The sequence below is a fragment of the Callospermophilus lateralis genome, chromosome 3, assembly GCF_048772815.1.
Source record: "Callospermophilus lateralis isolate mCalLat2 chromosome 3, mCalLat2.hap1, whole genome shotgun sequence".
Lineage (NCBI taxonomy): Eukaryota > Metazoa > Chordata > Mammalia > Rodentia > Sciuridae > Callospermophilus > Callospermophilus lateralis.
This window is the reverse complement of record NC_135307.1, coordinates 62,602,402-62,624,525: the sequence shown is the minus strand read 5'-3', so window position 1 is coordinate 62,624,525 and position 22,124 is coordinate 62,602,402. Positions and strand designations below refer to the sequence as shown.

Sequence of the window (22,124 nt, the reverse complement as noted above, 5' to 3'; positions counted from 1 at the left end):
TCACTCACCAACACTTGAGCTGTCCTCTCTGTGTGCACCACCATAGCGAATCTTCTTCTTCCGTATCTTAGGCTGGTTTGGCCTCCTCTTTCTGACCTCCCCATGTTGGAGGTCCTCCCCAGGGAATCCCATCTCTCCCCTGCAGCAGGTCCCACGTAGAAGCAGATGAAATGCGTTTCTCCAGCCTGACCAGCCACCACGGCCTTCCTCGGCTCCAGAGACTCAGCACCTCCACTGGGGTGGTTACAGGCTCTTTGAACTTCATAGGTCCCAACAGAATTTGAACTCCCCTTCGCCATTACCATCTACTCAGAAGCTCACACCAATGACTTAGGAGTTGAATTTGACTCCTTGCCCCTCACAGGGCACCGCCACCCCACCCTCAGCTCAACTTTCAAAGTACAATGGGTGGCTCTTGATCCATCCCTTATAGCCACCCCCAAAGCAAATCCCCTGTTGCCTCTTCCCCCTGACCTACTGCAGTTGACCCTGGCTCTCCCTGCTCCCCACGGGCCCTCTGTTTCCACATAGTAGAGCAATCCTTGTCAGCCTGTCAGGTTACATCACTCCTCTGTCCCAAACTTTCACGGCCTCCTGTCAGACCCAGAGAAGAAGGTGAGCCCCACAGGCCCCTGTAATTTGGCTCTGCAGCCCTCTCAGCCCCATTCACCATGGGGCTCTCCTTGCTCCACCCCCTCAGGCCCTTTGACCTTCTTCTTATGGCTCACACATGCCTAGTTCCTCTGGCCTGGGACCACCATGCTTGCGGTTCCTTCTTGAAATGCTCTTCTCCTTAAATCTACATGCCCACTTCCTTCCTCCATTTAGGTCTCTCTCCGCCCAGTGTCTTCTCTAGAAGACTTCCCTGAGCCCAGAGCAAAAATAGCTCACCTCCTTGCACATGGACTACTCTGTCTTTCCTGCCTTACGTCACACTTCCTTCTGACCAACCAGTAGCCTTGACTGTTACTTCTCAACTTCTTTATTGCTCTATTGGCTGCTGCCGGACTCACTCAGATGTGAACTCCTTGAGAGCAGGGCTCCTCTGCCTTGGTCACGGTCAACCTGCAGAGGCCACGTGGTGCCTGACATGGGGAAGAGCAGAGGACGGGTGAACAGAAGTTGCTGCAGACACAGCTGAGAGGAGATGCCCAGGAGGCCACCTGTGCCCCTGAAAGATGCTCTGGGGAGGGAGCTGCATCGAGTCCATGGTCACCTGAGTCATTGCTGCTCCTCTGTGTCTGATTCCCAGGGACCCCCTTGGCCAGCCTCATGGGCCAATTGGACCCAATCTCCTTCTTTCCCAATCCTGGGTCTCCAGAGGCCTAAGATAAGAAGCAGGGCTTCCTCTGCCTCCCCCAGGTCAAAGCCCTGAACTATGAGCAGGAATGTAGGTGCAGTAGGGGGACTGATGGGTCGTTCTTTATCTTCTGCCTCTTGGGCCCAGTTCCCCTGGATAACCCTGTAAGCCCCTGTATGGTTCTTTGGGCCTGAGCTGAGAAGCCCACTGCTATAGACTGAATCATGTCCCCCAGATTCCCTATGCTGATGTCCTAATCCTCAATGCAACTGTCTTTGGAGATAGATCCTTTAAGGATGTAGGTAGTTAAAAGAGATTGTTAAGGGTGGGGGCCCTGAATCAGTGGGGTTAGTGAGAGTCACCTAAAGGAGCAGTGTGGGTGTTCCCACTCTGTTTTCTTCTCCCCACTGCCTCATCCTTTCTCTCTTCCTCACAGAAGAGGCCAAGCAGGCACACGGCCAGATGGCTGCTACCTCCAAGCCCAGAGAAGTGACCTCAGGATGAGACTTACCTTGCTGTTATCTCTGTCTTGGACTTCCAGCCTCCCAACCATGACATGTAAATTTAGGCTGTGTAAGGAGGACCCAGCCTGGCTGGGCATGGGGAGTACACCTACAATCCCAGAGACTCCAGAGGCTGAGGCAGGAGGATTACAAGTTTGAGGCCAGCCTTGGCAATTTATGGAGACCCTGTCTTAAAATAAAAGATGGAAAAAAAAAAAAAAAAAGCCTGAGGATGTGGCTTAGCAGTAGAGCACTCCTGGGGTCAATCCCCAGTACCCCAGGGCCCAGGCTGTGGTATCTTGTAATGGCAGTCTGGGTAGACTAGCACCCCCACCTTGGAGGCTCCAGCTGATGTAGCTGATGTAGACCCTGGAGTGGACTAAGGGAAATAAATGAATAAATAAATAGATATTCCACCTGCCCTTTTTATTTACTACCCTTGAAATCCTACCCTTAGAAATTCACCCTTAAGGAATGAGAGGAATGCACCCCTCTCTCCTGCAGGAAGCCTCCCAGGCCCAACTTTCCTGGCCCTCCAGAAAGGCGCCTCCCTCAGCTGAGGTCTCTCTTCCTCCTCTTCCTTCCCCAACCGCCTCAGGGCAGGCAAACCCTCTCATCTCCCCCAGTGAACAATGGGTCTGTGGGCAGCAGGACCTGTTTGTTCCTCACAGTGGAGTCCTCCAAATAGCAGAGATTCCTGAAACTTGCTGTGAAAAGAAAAAAAAAAAAAAAAAGAAGAAAGAAAGAAAGAAAGAAAGAAAGAATTCTAGGGAAGGGGTTAAGGGTCTGGATTCTAGAACCCATCCCCAGAGCCTGATCCATTTGCCGTGGGCCTCCACCTGGAGGCTGCATTTTAAGCAAACATGCTGGTCTTTTCCCATAAAATATCTTCAGATGACACTGAGAAAGACTGTAAGAAACAGTGATGCCCAGCCTCACTCACCCTCAGGGACCTTGGGTTGTCTGTTCCACTGTGTCTTAGGCATCAGAATTTTGAAGGCCTCCCTGCTCCCCTAGTTCTCCTCTTGCTGATTCCGCTTTGCAGCCAGGGTTGACAGCCCCTGACTTACCAGGCGGTGACCTGGTGAGTGGCTGGGTTGGTGGGGACAGGCGGGCATCTTTCCGGGAGTGTGAGTCATTCCATGGGACTGCCAGCTGTGGACAATTCAGTCTGCTGGGCCTTTCCCTAGGCACCCTGGCCAGGCCTCTGCTGGTTGCTGGGGAAATACAAAGAGAAATGGTTCCTCTCAGAGTTTCCATTCCCCACGGAAGCCACTGCTGGAAAGTGGTTTGCAGCCAGGCTGGGCGCCAGGGATGAGAGCAGGGGGAGGGGAGGGAACGGCTGCAGGCGAGTGGGCGAGTGGGCATCCACCCTGCCAGGTCTGGCTGCGTCTGGGCTTGCCCAGTCTTTTTAGAGAAACTGCAATGAAGGGGGTTCTATGGATGAGAAAATGAGGTCCACAGAGTTGAGGCTCCTGGCCTTGAACTCAGTTGTAACCAATCTCAACAAGGTCCTCCCTTCAAGAGCAGAAACAGGGCTCCAGGATCCAGGCCCAGGTTTGCTTCCTGAGGACTATGGTGACCTTGGGAGCTTGCTGACCAGGGATTAGGATCCCTCTGCCAACTAGGGGCTCCATCTGCTAGATCCCAGCACCACCACCCCAATCCTCTTACGTATCCTTCCACCTGTTCTGGCCTGATCTCTCCCTGACCTTGAGATTCAGTGGGGGCAGGGGAGGATGCCCATCTTACCCACATGCATTGCCTGACCCACCACCCCAGGCAGAGCAGGCACTCAGTACATTAGGCACCAGGGAACTGTGAGTGGTAGGGGAGTCCTGAGGTGGCCCAGGGGCTGCAGAGTTGGAAGTGGCCTGGGACTGGAGAGACAGCACAGAAAAGGTAGTGGTCCAGAGCACTGTCACCCAGCCTAGCTGAGTGGCTCTGGACTGGCCCCTTAATATTTCTGTGCCCTGTGTCCTCATCTGTAAAATGGAAAGAGTTACTATTGCACCTATCTAGGAGTGTTGTTGTGAGAACAAATAAAACAGAGTATGCAGACGACCTGTCGCATTGAGATAAATAGTCAAATTACTGTTCCAACTATTACTGTCATCAAGTTGCTGTTAATTATTGCCCCGCTTCCCAGTTTGGCTCGAGGCCAGGCCCAGTTACAGATCTTGGACTTAGAGTTTGGGATACTCCTCTGGGCTTCTTTGGTCCTTTTCCTAATTCTAGGGATAGTCAGACAGACTAGGTGATATTAACAGCAAATGACCTAGGTGGGCTTGGGGCTGTGTACTGTCAGTGATGCTCAGTGGCACTCAGCCTTATCTGTGTGTTAAAAATCTTTGGGGGATTTTTTTTTTTAAAGAGAATTTTTTTTAACATTTATTTTTTAGTTTTTGGCGTACACAACATCTTTGTATGTGGTGCTGAGGATCGAACCCGGGCCGCACGCATGCCAGGCGAGCGCGCTACCGCTTGAGCCACATCTTCAGCCCTTTGGGGGATTTTTTAAACCATATTTCACCACATTATTGTCACAAATTTTATGCCAATTTTTTTTCTTGCAAAAAGGTAAGGTAGGATTATTATGTGAAGTCTTTTTCTTTTTTCTTTTTCTCTCTTTTTTTTTTGGGGGGGGGCCACAGGGGATTGAACACAGAGGCACTTAACCACTTAGCTACATCCCCAGCCTCTTTTTTTTTTTTTTTTTTTTTTTTAATTAAGAAGGTCTTGCTGAGTTGGTTAGGGCCTCACTAAGTTGCTGAGATTGGCTTTGAACTCTGTGATCTTCCTGCCTCAAGTTCCCGAGCTGAGCCACCATACCCAGCTCTTTTTTCTTTTTTAATTTTTCCAGTATTACTTAAACATTATTTATTTCTAAACTGTCTTCAGTGCAAGATTAGGATGTATGGAATACTCACAAATACATTAAAATCGAATAGTGCACCTTGACTCCCATCATTTCTTCATGACAGTTTAGTGAACAATTTTTTGATCTGAAAGAAAAGTTGACACACTAGTTGTTATTGATTTGTGCATTACAGTCAAAATATTATACTTGAGAAAATTTCGTACAGTGTTGCAAAGTATGGATTTGCAAAATCTAATCTTCTGTGCCCCAAGATTCTGCACTGCTATCATTAGTCTTATTATTTGATATGGTGGTGTCCACCACAGACTCTCAGGTGAGACTTTTTTTTTTTTAAATTGTAGTTGGACACAATACCTTTATTTTATTTATTTATTTTTATGTGGTGCTGAGGATCGAACCCTGGGCCTCGCATATGCTAGGTGAGTGCTCTACCCCTGAGCCACAACCCCAGCCCAAGATGTGTTTTTGTTAGTACCATGGCACTCGAAACAAACCAGTTGGCTTTCAAATAGAACAGACCATGTGCAAGTGCTGAGAATTCTAGGCTTGGGACTCTGGTGCCTGAGAAGACACATGTGCATCCAGTGCCACTGGGGAAAATGTTGCTGCTTTTACCTTTAAGTGGTGAACCATCTAAAAAAAAAAATAAGCTGTGATGATTATGTGGTGAAATATGATAAAGATCCTGACACCCCAAAATTAAAATCTCTGGGAATAAAACTATGTGTTGCTACTGGTCCTACTTTGGGTACTGGAGATTAAAACCTAGGGGTACTTTACCACTGAGCTACATCGCCAGGTTTTATTTATTTATTTATTGAGAGAGGGTCTTGTTAAATTGCTGAGGCTGGCCTCAAACTTGTGATCCTCTTGCTTCAGGCTTCTAAATTCCTGGGATCACAGATTTGAGCCACCACAACCCAAAGGCATCTGCATTTTTTAAAAGCTCTCCAGGAGATTCCAGCAAGCAAAACTGGGAACCAGTGCTCTCAACTCATGTGTCATGTGTAGAGAGGCAATCGTTTGGTGGCTAGAAGCTAGCCTTGCAAATCAGATGAGACTGGCTCTTGACCACTAGCTACTTGCAGGCTGGGATGAGTCAAGATTCTTCAGATTGTTCAGATTTGGTTTCCTCATTTGTAAGGTCAGGGATGGTATCCACCTTACAGTTGGGTTTTAAAGAAAAGCATTAAGTTAAATAGGGCTCCTGCATAAAATAGGCATTTCCTTTTTTTTTTTTTTTTTTTTTTTTTTAGTACAAGGAATTGAACCCAGGGGCTTTTAACCACTGAACCATATCCCCAGCAACATCCCTTTTTTAATATTTATTTTTTAGTTGTAGTTGGACACAATACATTTATTTATTTATTTATTTATTTATGTATTTTATGTGGTGCTGAGGATGGAACCCAGGGCCTCGCACGGGCTCGTGCTAGGCAAGCGCTCCACTGCTGAGCCACAACCCCAGCCCACAACCCTCCTTTTTTAATTTTTTTTTTTTTTTTGAGATAGAGCCTCACTAAATTGGTGCGGCTGACCTTGAACTTGCAATCCTCCTGCCTCAGCTTCCCAAGCCACCAGGATTGCAGGCATGCACTACCATGCTCGGCTACAATAGGCATTTCTTACGTTATTATTATTATGGTGTATAGCTCTAAGTCTCTCATTGACTGGATCTCTTTCCAACATGTCAAAGGAGATGTTAACTTTCTCTCTCTCTCTCTCTCTCTCTCTCTCTCTCACACACACACACACACACACATACACACACACACACACACACACACACACACACACCATATGTTCAATACTGTTTCCCAAGGTTATCTAAATCCAAGCCTTGCTGGACATGGTGGTGCATGCCTGTAATCCCAGCAGTTTGGGAGTCTGAAGCAGGAGAATCACTAGTTCAAGGTCAGCCTCAGCAACTTAGTGAGGCCCTAACCAACTCAGTGAGGCCCTGTCTCTAGATAAAATACAAAAAAGCACTGGGGATGTGGCTCAGTCTTTAAGTACCCCTGGATCCAATCCCTGGTACCAAATCAATCAATCAGTCAATCAATCAATCAATCTATGCCTTGTCAGATCTGCTCTTACCTCCCACTGCTGCTGACTAGTTTCTTTGGATTATAGTGTTTATGAGGCTGCCCCTGGGTAACCTCATCTTAGAACCCCCTTTGGGTCACCCTTGGATCACTTGCTGGAGAATTATGCAGGGGGTCCCTAATGTATTCACCCAGCAAAAACTGCACCACTGATTAAAATGTCACATTTTCTTGCTTTGGGCTGAAATAATTTGACATCATGATGATTGGAAGTTCAGGCAGCTGAATGTCTGATTCATTAAAATGCAAAAATAAATCAATTATTACTTATCATATGCATTTGTTTTTCTCAACAAACTTCTGAAGTATACGATTTCTAGAGAAAAAAAATCCTGGCAGTACAAGGAATCACTGTTAATAGCATAGTCAGGGACTACCCACAGGACAGGACCAGTCAGCGGGGGTTCATCTTCAGACACCAGGGCTCTCCTTAAAGCCAAGATGCTCTGACTGTTCTGGTAGGAAGGGCTGACCTTGTACTCTGGGAAGACCGCAGGAGGCCACACTCACAGGTGCCTCCATTCTAGGTAGGTCAAGACTCTGGTCTGAGGTTAGAGGGAAGCTGAATCAGATAAGCCCTCATGGTGGAGTCTTTGTGTGGTTTGGATTTAAAAAAAAAAAAAAATTGAAGTTGTAGATGGACAAAACAAATACCTTTATTTTATTTGTGTTTTTTTTTTAATATTAATTTTTTAATTATAGTTGGACACAATACCTTTATTTTATTTATTTATTTTTATGTGGTGCTAAGGATCAAGTCCAGTGCCTCGCATGTGCTAGGCAAGCGCTCTGCCACTGAGCTATAACCTCAGCCCAGAGTCTTTGTTTTTATGGACAAAATTATTATAAGAGCTTGCTTTTCTACAGGGCGCGGTAACACATGCCTGTAATCCCAACAGTTCGGGAGGCTGAAGCAGGAGGATCGCAGGTTCAAAGCCAGCCTCAGAAATGGTGAGGCACTAAGCAACTCAGTGTGACCTTGTCTCTAAATAAAATTCAGAAAAGGGCTGGGGATGTGGCTCAGTGGTCAAGGGCCCCTGAATTCAATTCCTGGTACCAAAAAAAAAAAAAAAAAAAGGGGGCTAGCTTTTCTGAACCCCCACCGTAACCAAGCATGTTTCGTATTCTCTTGCTATATTCTCTCAACGGCCATCAGAATTAGGTTCTCATGTCCTCAGAGAGAGTATCTTCATTCATTCAAAAATACTTATTGAGTCCTCACTCTGAAGCCAGAATCAGACAGGCAATCAGTATAGATAGGTAAATCAAGTCAGGTTGGATCCAGTCAGACCAATTTTGAGCAATTTTGAATGAGTCCAGCAAGTTGGAGACTGTTCCCTGAGGGATTGAAATGTTAATTCCTTCACCCTTATCAAGAACCTGCCCCTGCTCCAACCAGTTACCAAGGTAACCTGTCCCAGGAATTGCCCCTCCATACAGGAAGCTATAAGGGTTGCACCATCCTGCCCTTCCCCCTTCAGCCCACCTGTTTCCCACATTTTGGCCCTCCCACCAGCATTCCTGGGCTTAGTGAGAATGATAAGGGGAAGAGGGCAGGAGAACAAAGGTAGCCTAGGATATAAAAAAAAAAAAAAAAAAAAAACGGCAGAACACCTCATCTCTTGGGATACCAGGATACCAGCTATGGCCCCCTTCTCCCTCCCAGGAGAAGTCTATGTTACCCCTTTTTAAATACACCCTGCTTCATATGCTTGCCTCAGCGTGCTTTTCTAATATTCAAACTTCAACATGTGAGGAAGCAGAACTCATCACCGATAACCGGTGGTATCAACTCTATACTCAGTCCCTTTTGGATGATGGTCATCCAGCAAAATTAACCTCATGGAGTTTATAGTCTATAGGAGGGGCTGACCTTATGGGAAAATTCACAGACCAGTGCAGCAGAACACTTTCAGCAACATGCCATGCTGAGCTTTCCTGATGGCCCCTCTCTTGCTATTTTACAGAAAAGCTGCAGAAAATACAAGAAAAAACACTTGAAGATGCACAGCTGAGCTCAAATGAAAGTAAAGCAAAATCCCCAGGTTCCAGAGAGAACAAAAACTCCAAGCCAGAAAAGAGAAGTGAGGCTGAGCCTGAGGTTTGTAGGGTTTTGCCTGGATAAAGCCTGAGGCTCTTTGAGAGACAGGAGGCAGCCCCAGCAGTTTGAATCAGGGGAGCTGGAATTCATCCCCCTGAACAGAGATTAGGGCCTTCAAGAGTCAGGGAAATGAAGCTGGAAAAACAGGCCTGCAGAAGAAGCTATCTCACTGTCTACGGCTTGGGTGGGAGAAAAGTTTCTGTGAAAGATGGAGAGTGCAGGCCTTCCCCACAGGGAGCTGAGGTGGGCTGTTTTCTCTGCAATCCTCTGTTTGGTATGAAGTTTTAGTCATCAGTGCTGTGACCAAAAGACCTGCCATGAACAACTAGAGGAGGAAAAGTTTATTTGGGGGCTCATAGTTTCAGGCGACAGATAGCCGACTCCATTGCTCTGGGCCCAAGGTGAGGCAGGACATCATGACAGAAGAGTGTGGCAGAGGAAAGCAGGTCTGGACATGGCCACCAAGAGGCAAGAGAGAAACTCAACTCAGCTCACAAAATGTGTGCCCCACCTCAAAGGCTCAAAGGCACCCCAGGGTCCCACCTAGCCACACCCTACGTGCCCATAGTCATCACCCAGTTAATCCCTATCAGAGAATTGATGCACTGATTAGGTTAAGGCTCTCAGAACCCAATGGGTTCATCTCCAAACCTTCTAGCATTCTCACACAGGAGCTTTTGGGGGACACCTCACATCTAAATCATAATGCGGGTCATTGGTCCTAGGACTTCTGTGCCAAAAAGTTAACATAAAAATTAGTACAGGATCTAGGCTCCTGACACAAGCAAAACCCAAAGTATTTTGTAATGACCTTTTTACAATCCAGAACTCACAGACATCCACAGCAAAAAATGGCCCTACTGAAGACAAGTTCTCAAACCAAAATTGTAAACCACACAGGGAAATGAACCACAAGATGATCAGTAAAGACAAAAACAACTGAATATGAAAGAATTGACCCCTGAAGAAATGGAAGTCATAGAAAGACATAAAAACGTAAATATTTAAAATGATTATAAAGAGTTTTTTAATAGAAAGAAAAGTGAAGAACAGGATACTATGGGAAAAGTTTATGGAAAGCAAATCAAATAGAAGTTCTAAAAGTAAAAAATTAGAGTTAAGAAGTTATTTATTAAAACTAATGAATTGCTGGCTCTGTGGTGCATGCCTGTATCCCAATAACTCGGGAGGCTGAGGCAGAAGGATTACAAATTCGAGACCAGTCTCAGCAATTTAGCAAGACCCTCATAATTCAGCAACTTAGCAAGACCATGTCTTCAAATAAAAAAATCAAAAAGACTAGGGGTGTAGCTCAGTGGTAAAAAGCCCCTGGATTCATTCAAATTCAGTAAAAGAAAAAAAAAAAAGGTTCAAAGAGCAGAACAAAATGGAGCTAAAGAGACACTCAGCAAGTTGTATAATGCCTCTGGAAAAAATATCTCTGTTACCAGGGCACCGAGGAAAGAATAGAAAAATATGGAAGCAATCAAGTATAAGAGACATAGAGGGAAAAAAAATGTGATGATCTATTGCACCTTAGCTACCAGTTCCAGAAGGACAGTAGAGAGAGTAGGGGCAAGGAGAAGAGATAATGGCTGGGAACTGATCAAAACTGAAGGAAGTCAGATGTATGTTTATAATTCCAGCCACTTCAGGAGGTTGAGGTAGGAGAATCTTAAGTTTGAGGTCAGCCTGGGCAATTTACCAAAGTCTTATCTCAAAATTTAAAAAAAGAAACAATAAAAAAGGCTGGAAATGTGGTTTAGTGGTAGGCATCCCTGGGTTCAATGCCCAGTATCAAAAAACAAAAAACAAAAAAACCCAACAACATAGAAGGCTTGATTGAGTTTACAGCCTGCTGTCCTGCAGATTTTAAATTCAGGACTATAACTTGGGCCAGGTGCCGTGGTGCACACCTATAATTCCAGTGGCTGGGGAGGCTGAAGCTGGAGGACTGTGAATCCAAGGCTATCCTCAGCAATTTAGTGAGGTCCTAAGCAAATTAGTGAGAGCCTGTCTCAAAATAAAGTATAAAAGGGGGCTAGGGATGTGGCTTAGCTATTGAGTGCCCCTAAGTTTGATCCCTAGTACCAAAAAAAAAAAAACAAAAAAAAAACAAAAAAAAAACAAAAAAAAAAAACCAGCTATAACTTTGGCACCTGGGAGTGTAGCCAGAGTATTTGCCTGGCATATGTGAGGCCCTGGGTTCAATCCCCAGTACAGAGAAAAAAATAAAGGACAGCAACCTCAACTCTTATCTGAACTTCCAGTCTGCTCGTCTGCCCTACAGATTTGGGACTTGCCAGTCCTTATGATTCATGTGAGCCAATCCCTGTCTCTGCCTCTGTCCCTCTCATAGGTACTTAGGCAGGTTGAGGCTGCAAGTGAGTTCTGAAAGCTATTTATCAACCACAGAGAAGAGGGGATAGCGAACCTTGCAGATAGGATGAATAGCTCTGGTCCAGGCCCCGATTCAAGGACAGATCACACATTGAAAGAATTTGGGATCTTTTTTTTTTTTTTTTTTTTTTTTTTTATGTGGTGCTGAGGATCGAACCTGGGCCACACGCATGCCAGGCGAGCGTACTACTGCTTGAGCCACATCCCCAGCCCTGGGATCTTTTTTTTGGCACTGGGGATTGAACTCAGGGGCACTCACCACTGAACCACATTCCCAGCCCTATTTTTATTTTATTTAGAGACAGGGTCTTACTGAGTTGCTTAGCGCCTCGCTTTTTCTGAGGCTGGCTTTGAACTTGTGATCTCCTGCCTCAGCCTCCTGAGCTGCTGGAATTACAGGAGTATGCCACCACACGTGGCAGAATTTGGAATTCTTTTCCCCCTAAAAATCTAGTTGGATTTTTAGTGGTGGATGTCCACAGTTCCAGAGCCAAATGTACCAGCCCTGGGTCTTAACTCAGGTTTCCTTGGTCCCTGAGTTGGGTGCTTTGTCCCCAGCACCACCCACCATCCTCCTAAACTGGTTGGGGGGAAGTTTGTTATTTGTCAACCCAGCATGTATTCTGCCCTTTTAGGGGGAACCTTTGCCCCTCCCCGCTCTCTGCTGGAGCTGTTATTCCAGCTCCTTCCCCAGGACTCCAAGTTCTGAGCAGCCATGAGGGTGAAGTCCCTCATTTGACAGGTTTGTCATTTGTCTCTGCTATGATTTGAATATGGTTTGTCATCACCAAGAATCATGTGGAGCCACGGTCCCCAGTGTAACAATGTTGGGAGATAGTGGGACTTTTAAAGAGGTGTTTAGGCCACAAGGGACTCACCTTCATGAGTGGACTGATGGTTTTCTTAATGCAGAAGTGAGTTCCAGCTCTCATGAGACCAGACTGGTTATCTCAAGAGTGGACCATTATAAAGTGAGCCTGGCAACCCCTGACACTCACACATGGCTCTTCCCCACATGCTTTTCTGCCATGAGTTGATGCAGCCCAAGCTGCCATCAGAAGCCATGCAGATGTCAGCATCATGTTCTCAGACTTCCAGAACTATAACCTAAATACACCTCTTTTCTTTATAAATTTTCCAGTCTCAGGTATTTTGTCATATCCTCTGAAAACAGACTAAGATATTCTCCATGACATATTACAACACATACATATTAATGCTTTAGAGTGATTTTGTGTTCACTAAAGAACCATCAAGCCAGAGGAAGGCAGGTCCTGATGCAGAAATCTAGGGCCTTCCCAGTGGCCATCCAACCTGAGCGGGCACAGTCCAATGCTGCCACGATCAATCTGGCAGCATTGATTCTGCTGTCCTTAATGCGAAGCCTCTATGAGGCCTACACAAGACAATCTGGGGCCAAGGCTGAGCTCCCTGTGTGCACGATGAGTCTGCCGTGGACTCCGAGCACACTGACCCTCCACCTCCACAGCCTAGGGTTTAGGGCCAGATTTCTGGGAGAGAATCTCTTAGGAAAGCAGCCAGGAGCTCCTCCAGGGAGCTGGATTTTATTATCCTCATATCTTCAGTCACCACTGTTGTGCCACACAGTAAAGGGTTCAGTACACACAAGGGAGGGAGGGAGGGAGGGGGAGAGGAAGGGTCAGAGGGAGGGACTTCCTCATCTGCCACCTCTGAGTGAAAAGCAGGATCCCTTGGGCAGGGCTGACAGGCAGCCAGAATATGCCAGAATGATCTGACTACTGAAGGGCTTCCCTTCTGCTTGCTCAGTAGCCGCAGCAATAAGCTCCCGCAAGCGCCCTCAATGCTCCAATGCTCAGCTGCTCCTGGGTGGAACACTCGTGCTGGTGGGTCTTCTGTGCCCCCAAAGAGCAGCTGCTTCCCCACTGAGGGTTTTGGCATAGAAATGGGCATCAAGACCATTTAACTGGGAACACATACGTGGGAACAGCATATGGAATCAGGGGGTATCTGGCATGCCATCCTGTTCTCACATCCAGGTAGTGGCTGTCACTATGTCTGGGGGGGTGGGGGATGTTGAGTTGCCTGGACTGTATCAGAAAAGCCCTTGACCTGAAAACCAAAAGACTTGGGTCCTGTTCTGGCTCTGAATGTCCTGGCTGTGTGACCTTGAACAACTTCCTTAGCCTCTCTGAACTCCTGTTAAAATCTCCCTTGCACAAAGTTGCCTGGGGGATAAGGGTATTGAAAACTTGGGAGCTCAGTCCCTCTTCTCAAGGTCCTGTGCTAAATCCAGACCTGCAAATATAGCAGCGAAGGATCTGCCCCCGCTCGCTGGCTCCTGCTGTTCCCAGAAGCACTCCCAGTCCCTGGCGATGGTTACCAGGATGCGGGGCTGTAACTAGGTGCTCCCTCGGCCAGCGGGCATCCCTGCTCTGAGGGCCCCAGAAGAACAAGCAGGCATGTGGCTGGAGGGTCTTTGGCCCACGTGCCTCTTCTCTGCCCTGCCAGGCTCCCAAACTGCTGGATTACAAGCATGCGCCCCTGCACCCAGCTAGAACCTTCACTCTTTTTTTTTTTTTTAAATATTTTTTTTAGTTGTAGATGGACACAATGCCTTTATTTATTTATCTTTATGTAGTGCTGAGGATCGAACCCAGGACCTTACACATGCTAGGCCAGCGCTCTACCGCTAAGCCACAACCCCAGCCCTAGAAACTTCACTCTTGAGCGGCCTCTCTGAGAGTCCCTTAACCTTAACCCTTAGATTTTTCATCATAAAAGAAATAACACCTTCCTTATAGTATGATTGAAATAATATATGAGAAGATTTGTCATATATTATAGTACATGTTCTTAAATGTTGTTTCCTTTCACATATGTGCGTTGGGTCAATTTTCAGGGCAGATATATTCACTCTACCACCAACATGGTTGCGCCATTTTTTAATTTTAATTTTTATTTATACTGGAGATTAATTCCAGGGATGTTCTACCACGGATACATCCTCAGTCCTTTTTAAAAATTATTTTAAATTGTCTTTACCCTTGGGGCTGGGGATGTGGCTCAAGTGGTAGCGTGCTCGCCTGGCATGCATGCGGCCCGGGTTCGATCCTCAGCACCACATACAAACAAAGATGTTGTGTCTGCCGAAAACTAAAAAAAATAAATATTAAAAAAAAATTCTCTCTCTATCTTTAAAAAAAATAATAAATTGTCTTTACCCATTTAAAAAAGTAAGTTATTTGCCTTCTTAGTGTTGAGGTGTAAGAATTCTTTTTATCTTTTGGATTCAAATCCTGTTACAGATATATGCATTGCAAATATTTCCTCCCAGACTGTAATTTGTCTTCTCGTTTTCTTCACAATATTTTTTAAAGAATAAAATGTTTAAATTCTGATGAGGTCTATCACTTTTTTATTTATGATCTGCAGGGGAGGGTTTGTTTGTTTTTGGTACCAGGGATTGAACCCAGGGGTGCTTAGCCACTGAGCCATATTCCCAGCCCTTTTAAATTTTTTTTTTTTTTTCTAGAGACAGGTCTCACTGAGTTGCTCAGTACCTCACTAAATTGCTGAGGCTGGCTTAGAACTCACAATCCTCCCGCCTCAGCCTCCAGAGCTGCTGGGATTATAGGTGGGTGCCACTGCGCCCGGGGTAGCTCTGCAGTTTTGAGTTCCATCTAAGAAATCTATGAAACCCAATATCACAAAAATTTTTCCTACATTTTATTCTAAAAGTTTCGCATTTACGCTCTTACCTTTAGGTATATAAATTCATCTTGAGTTAATTTTGGTGTAAGGTATGAGGTAAGGGTTGCAATTCCTAGTTTTCATATGAAAACCAGCACTATGTCTGGAAAACATTCTCTATTAAATGCCCTGTCATTTTAAAAACAAAACAGCTGATTGGATGTGTATTGGTCTATTTCCAGACTTTTCATAATGTTCTGTTGATCTGTCTGCCTTTACACCATCACCTTATTATCTTCTTTACGTAGCTTCCTAACAAGTCTTGAAATCAGTCAATGTAAGTTCTCCACCTGTGTTCTTCCTTTACAAAACTGTTTTATCTAGGTCATTTCTAGTTCCATATACATTTTTAAAATGAATTTGTTATTTTTAGATATACATGACAGTAGAGCATATTTTGACATATTATATATTATATAATTATATATATTATATATTATATAGATGTAGTATAACTTCCCATTCTTATGGTTGTCATGATGTGGAGTTACACTGGTCGTGTATTCATATATGAACATAGGAAAGTAAAGTCTGATTCATTCTGCTGCCTTTCTTATTCCCATTCCCCCTCCCTTCCTTTCATTCCCCTTTGTCTACATTGAACTTCTATTCTTCTTCCCCAATCTTTATTGTGTATTAGCATCTACATATAAGAGAGAACATTTGACCTTTGGTTTTCAGGAACTGGCTTATCTCATTTAGCATGATAGTTTCCAGTTCCATCAATTTTTAGCAAATGCCATGATTTCATTCTTCTTTAGGGCTGAGTAATATTCCATTGTGTGTATACATCATATTTTTTTTAACCCATTCATCTGTTGAAGGGCATGTAGGTTAGTTCTGTAGCTTAGCTATTGTGAATTAAGCTGCTATAAACATTGATGTGGCCACATCACTATAGTATGCTGATTTTAAATTCTTTGGATATATGCCGAGGAATGGGATAACTGGGTCAAATGGTGGTTCCCTTCCAAGTTTTCCAAGGAATCTCCATACTGCTTTCCAGAGTGGTTGTACTAATTTGCTGTCCCACCAACAATGTATGAGTGTACCTTTTCCCCCACATCCTTGCCAACATTTATTGTTATTTGTATTCTTTATAATTGCCCTTCTGACTGGAGTAAGATAAAATCTCAGTGTAGTTTTTAATTGTATTCCTCTAATTGCTAGAGATGTTGAACACTTTTTCATATATTTGTTGACTGACTATATTTCTTCTTCTGTGAAGTGCCTGTTCAGTTCCTTTACCCATTTATTGATTGGATTATTTGTATTTTTGGTGTTAAGTTTTTTAAATTATTTGTATTTCCTGGAGATTAATGCTCTGTCTGAGGGGCAGATGGCAAAGATTTTCTCCCATTCTGTAGACTCTCTCTTCACATTCTTGAATATTTCCTTGGCTGTGAAGAAGCTTTTTAGTTTGGTCTATTTCCATCCCATTTATTGATTCTTGATTTTAGGAGTCTTGCATTTTAGGAGTCTTGTTGAGGAATTTGTTCCTAAGCTGATATGAAGTAGAACTGGACCTACTTTATCTTCTAGTAGGTCCACATACATTTTAGAGTTAGCTTGTCAACTTCTACCACCATAAAAAAAACCAAACAATTGGTTTGAAAACCAATTTTATTTGGGATTGCCTTGAACAAATGCCTTAATTTTAAGAGAATTGACGTCTTTAAAATATTGTATCTTTCAGGAACTGGGGTTGTGGCTCAGTGATAGAGCACTCGCCTGGCATGTGTGAGGTGCTGGGTTCGATCTTCAGCACCACATAAGAATAAATAAATAAAACAAAGGTATTATGACCATATACAACTAAAAAAATTTAAATACTGCATCTTTCAATCCATAAGCATGATATCTATTTAATTCGTATATTTTTTCATAGTTATTCTCTGTATAGTTCTTTGTATATATTTTGTTAAATTTATCCATATGAAATAAAGTTTTTTGACATTATTGCAAATGGCATATTTATATTTTTATTTCTGATTATGCATTGCTAGTATGTAGAAATGCAGTTGATTTTTGTATATTGACTTTGTTCCAGTGTGATCTTGCGGAACTCACTTATTAGTTTTGATAGCTTTTCGTATGTAATTTATGGCTTCCAAATTAAACAGCCATGTTGTCTCTGAGTAAGAACAGTTTCCAGTCTGTGTGACTTTTATTCCTATTATGTGTTTCTTGTTCTGCCTAGGACATTGTGTTAGTCAGATTTCCATTGCTGTGACAAAATACCTGAGATAATCAACATAAGGAAGGAAAGATTATTTTGGCTCACAGTTTCAGTCCATAGTCAATTGGTTCTGGGCTTTGGACTTTGGTGGCACAGATCATCATGGTGGGAGTACTGCCTCATGCTGTGTGGAAGAGGTTGCTTCATCTCATTGTTGCCTGGAAGTGAAAAATAGAGAGAGGAATGGAAAGGGATCCAAATATACCTGATGACCAGACTTCCTTTAATGAGGCCCCACCTCCTAAGAGTTCTGTCACCTCCCAATGTCACCACAGGCTGAAAACTAAGCCTTTATCACATGCGTCATAGAGGACAGATGGGTCATAGAGGGCAGTCTAGATCCAAACGGTAGCAGGTATCTGGTAAAATGCTAAAATGAAGTGGCAAAGGCAGATATTTTTCCCTTTTCCCAATCTTTGGGGCAATATATTAGGTATTATGTTGTATATATTCCTAATGATTAAGAAAGTTTGTGATATAGCTCAGTTGGTAGAGTGCTTGCCTTGCATGCACAAGGCCCTGGGTTCAATCCCCAGCACCACACACACACCCCACAAAAAGAAAGTTTGCTAAATGACTTTTGAATTCTGTCAAACACTTCTTATAACTCTAAGGAGATGATCATGTAGTTTTTTAAAAAAATTGTTGGTATGGTGAATTAATTGATTGGTTTTCTAGTAGCAGTAAACAACCTTTCATTTCTGGAATAAACCTGATTTGGTCATGCCTTATTTCCCTTTTTATCTATTACTAGATTTGATTTGCTAAAATTTTGTTAAGCATCTATGTGTCTACGTTCATTAGGGATTCATTTCTTTTCTTGTAATCTTATAATCAAATCTTTTGTCTAATTTGAATACAGTTGGTAATGTGGGCCTCAAAAATGAGCTTAAAAACGTCACTTTTTCTTTCATTTCTCTGAAGGAAATTGTGAGAATCGACCCTCTATTTTTCCTAAATGTTAGTTGGAATTTACCACTGAAGCCTGGATCTGGAAATTTCTTTGTGGAAAGATCTTTTAAATACAATTTACTTCAACATTTTTTACTGAAATAAATATTACATAACATAAAATTCACCATTTTAACCATTTTGAAGTACACACAACTCAGACGTTTTTCACTGTAGTTGCAACCATTACTATTATGAATTGCAGAACCTTTCCATTGTATTTCCTAATTCTTCCTTCCCTAATTCTCTATTAACCACTAATCTACTTTCTGTCTATGTGGATTCGCCTATGAAAAGTTCATATAAATGAAATAATACAATATGTGGTCTGGTATCTTTCACTTAGCATAGTTTTTTTTTTAAGGTTTATCTATATGTCTCATGTATCAATACTGCATTCCCTTTATTGCTGATATTCTATTGTATGAATACCCCATAGGTTTATCCCTTCATCAGTTGATGAAAAGTGAGCTGTTCCAATTTTGGGTTATAAATAATGCTGCTATGATCATCCGTGTGCAAGTTTTTGTGTGGACATACATTTTCCATCTCTTGGTTGTATACTTAGGAGTGGAATTGCTAGATCATATGATAACTCTATGTTTAACTTTTTGAGAAACTGCCAGACTATTTCCCAAAGTGGCTGTCACATTTTACACACCCACCAGCAACACATGAGACTTCCAATCACTCCATACTCTTGCCATTGCTTTTTATTATTTTCCATTTTCTTGGAAAGGGGTACCAGGGATTGAACTCAGGGGCACTTGACCACTGAGCCACATCCCTAGCCCTATTTTGTTTTTTATTGGCAACAAGGTATCACTCAGCTGCTTAGTGCCTTGCTAAATTGCTGAGGCTGGCTTTGAACTCGAGATCCTCCTGCCTCAGCCTCCCACACTGCTGGGATTACAGGCATGCGCCACTGCGCCCAGCCTACTTCTTTCTTTTAAAAAATATAATAGTCATGCCAGTGGGTGTGAAGTAGTATCTCACGCAATATTACCTTAATGATTGATGACATTGAATATCTTTCATGGGCTTATCAGAATTTTTTTTGGAGACACATCTATTTAAATGCTGTTCTGAATTTTAAATTTGATTGCATTTTATTGTTGAGTTGTAAGAGTTCTTTACGTATTCTGGATACTAGATCCTTATCAGATATATGATTTGATCCCCCCCCCATTCCTACTCAGATAGATGATTTGTAAATACTTTATCCAGTTCTATTGTTTCATTTTTAAAATTCTGTTCTTTGATGTACATTAGGCCATAACTTTTTTTCTTTAGTTACTTGTGTTTTGGAGTTATGATCAAGAAATGATTGCCCAATCTGAGGTTACAAAAATATATATAACGATGTTGGCTATGGACAGTTTTATAGTTTTAGCTTCTACATGCAGGTCTTTCATCCATTTTGAGTTAATTTTTGTGTGTGGTGTGAAGTAGGGGTCCAACTTCCTTCTTTGGCCTGTGGATATCCAGTTGTCCCAGCACCATTTGTTGTAAAGACTCTCCTTTACCCATTGAATACACTTGGCAACCTTATCGAAAATCAATTGAGCATCCATGTCTGAGTTTATTTCTGGACTCTCAGTTCTATTCTATTGATCCAAATATCTATGCTTATATCAATACCACACTATTTTTGTTACATAAGCTTTGAACTAAATTTAGAAATCAAAATATTAGTCTTCCATCCTTGAAGTTCTTTTCAAAATTGTTTCATCTTGGGACTGGGGCTGTGGCTCAGTGGTAGAGCACTTGTTTGCACATGTGAGGCCCTGGGTTCAATCCTCAGCACCACATAAAAATAAATAAATAAAATAAAGGTATTGTGTTCAACTGTAACAAAAAATAAATATAAGAAAAATTGTTTCATCTTTTTCTGGGTTCCTTGAATTGCCAATGAAAATTTAGGATTGTCTTGTCCTGAATTTCTTCAGAAAGCACCATTTTAATTTTAATTAGAAATTTCACTGAAACTAAAGATCAACTTGAGGACTATTTTGAACTTAATATTAACTCTTGGAAAGATGGAAAGATCTCCCATGCTCTTGGATAGGCAGAATTAATATAGTCAAAATGGCCATACTACCAAAACTAGTTATACAGATTTAATGCAAGTCCTATTAAAATCCTAATGATATTCTTCGTAGAACTAGAAAAAGCAATCATGAAATTTATTTGGAAAAATAAGAGACCAGAATAGACAAAGCACTCCTCAGCAAGAAGAGTGAAGCAGGAGGCATCACAATACCAGAACTTAAACTATATTACAGATCAATAGTAACAAAAACTTCATGGTATTGGTACCAAAGTAGACATATAGACCAATGGTACAAAATAGAATATGCAGAGGCAAACCCACATAAATATGGTTATCTCATACTATATAAAGGTGCCAAAAACATACATTGGAGAAAAGATAGTTATTCAACAAATGGTGCTGGGAAAACTGGAAATCCATATGTAGCAAAGTGAAATTAAACCTCTATCTCTCACCCTGCACAAAAATCAACTCGAAGTAGACCAAAGACTTAGACACTAGAACAGAGATCCTGTGCCTAATAGAAAAAAAAAAAAAAAAGTAGAGCCAAATCTTCGTCATGTTAGCTTAGAGTCATGTTAACTTCCTTAACAAGACTCCTAAAGCACAATAAGTAAAATCAAGAATTAATAAATGGGATGGATTCAAACTAAAAAGCCTCTTCTTAGCAAAGGAAACAATCAATAATGTAATGAGAGAGCCTACAGAATGGGAAAAAATCTTTACCACACACAATTCAGAGCACTAATCTCCAGCATATATAAAGAACTCCAAAAACTTACACATACACACACACACACACACACACCAATAAATGTGCTAAGGAACTGAACAGATACTTCACAGAATAAGAAATACAATTGATCCACAAACATATGAAAAAAATGGTTATCATCTCTAGCAATTAGAGAAAAGCAAATCAAAACTACTCTGAGATGTCATCTCACTCCAGTCAGAAGGGCAATTATCAAGAAGACAAGCAATAAAAAGTGTTGGTGAGGATGTGGGAGAAAAGGTTTACTCATACATTGCTGGTTGGTGCAACCACTATGGAAAGCAGTATGGAGATACCTCAGAAAGCTTGCAATGGAACCACTATTTGACCCAGCTTCCCTCTCCTCAGTTTATATCCAAAGGTATTAAAATCAGCGTACTACAGTGACACAGCCACATCCATGTTTATAGGAGCTCAATTCACAATAACTGAGCTATGAACCAATCTAGGTGCCCTTCAACAGATGAATGGATAAAGAAAATGTGGTAAATATACACAATGGAATATTACTCAGACTTAAAGAAGAACGAAATTATGGCATTTGCAGGTAAATGGATGGAACTAGAGAATATCATGCTAAGTGAAATAAATCCCCCCCCCAAAAAAGCCAAATGTTTTCTCTGATTAGTGGATTCTGATCCATAGTGAGATGGGGGATAGGGAAGAATGAAGGAACTTTGGTTTGTATAGAGGGGAGTGAGAGGAGGGGTCAGGCTCTGGGGATGGGAAGGACAGTAGAATGAGACAGACATTATTACCCTCTATACATGTATGACTACACTATTGGAATGACTCTGTACCATGTATAGCCACAGAAGTGAGAAGCTGTGCTCCATTTGTGTACAATATGGATTCTACTGTAAAATAAATCAATAAATATTAACTCTTCCTGTCAATGAACATGGGATATCATTTCCATTTATTTTACTCTTCTCTAATTTCTTTTTTTTTTAAGTATTCTTTAATTTCTTTCTTTTTTTTAAGGTGTGGTTCTCTTTTTTAAAAAAAAAAAAAGAGAGAGAGAGAGGAGAGAGAGAGAGTTTTAATATTTATTTTTTAGTTATCGGTGGACACAACATCTTTG

General features: G+C 42.4%; 1 non-coding gene across 1 annotated transcript; it reads left to right on the top strand.

The window, feature by feature from the left end:
- Positions 1–17,732: 17,732 nt before the first annotated feature.
- On the top strand, positions 17,733–17,805 carry Trnaa-ugc (transfer RNA alanine (anticodon UGC)). The gene has a single exon. It is a non-coding gene; the product is annotated as a tRNA-Ala (tRNA).
- Positions 17,806–22,124: the final 4,319 nt, after the last annotated feature.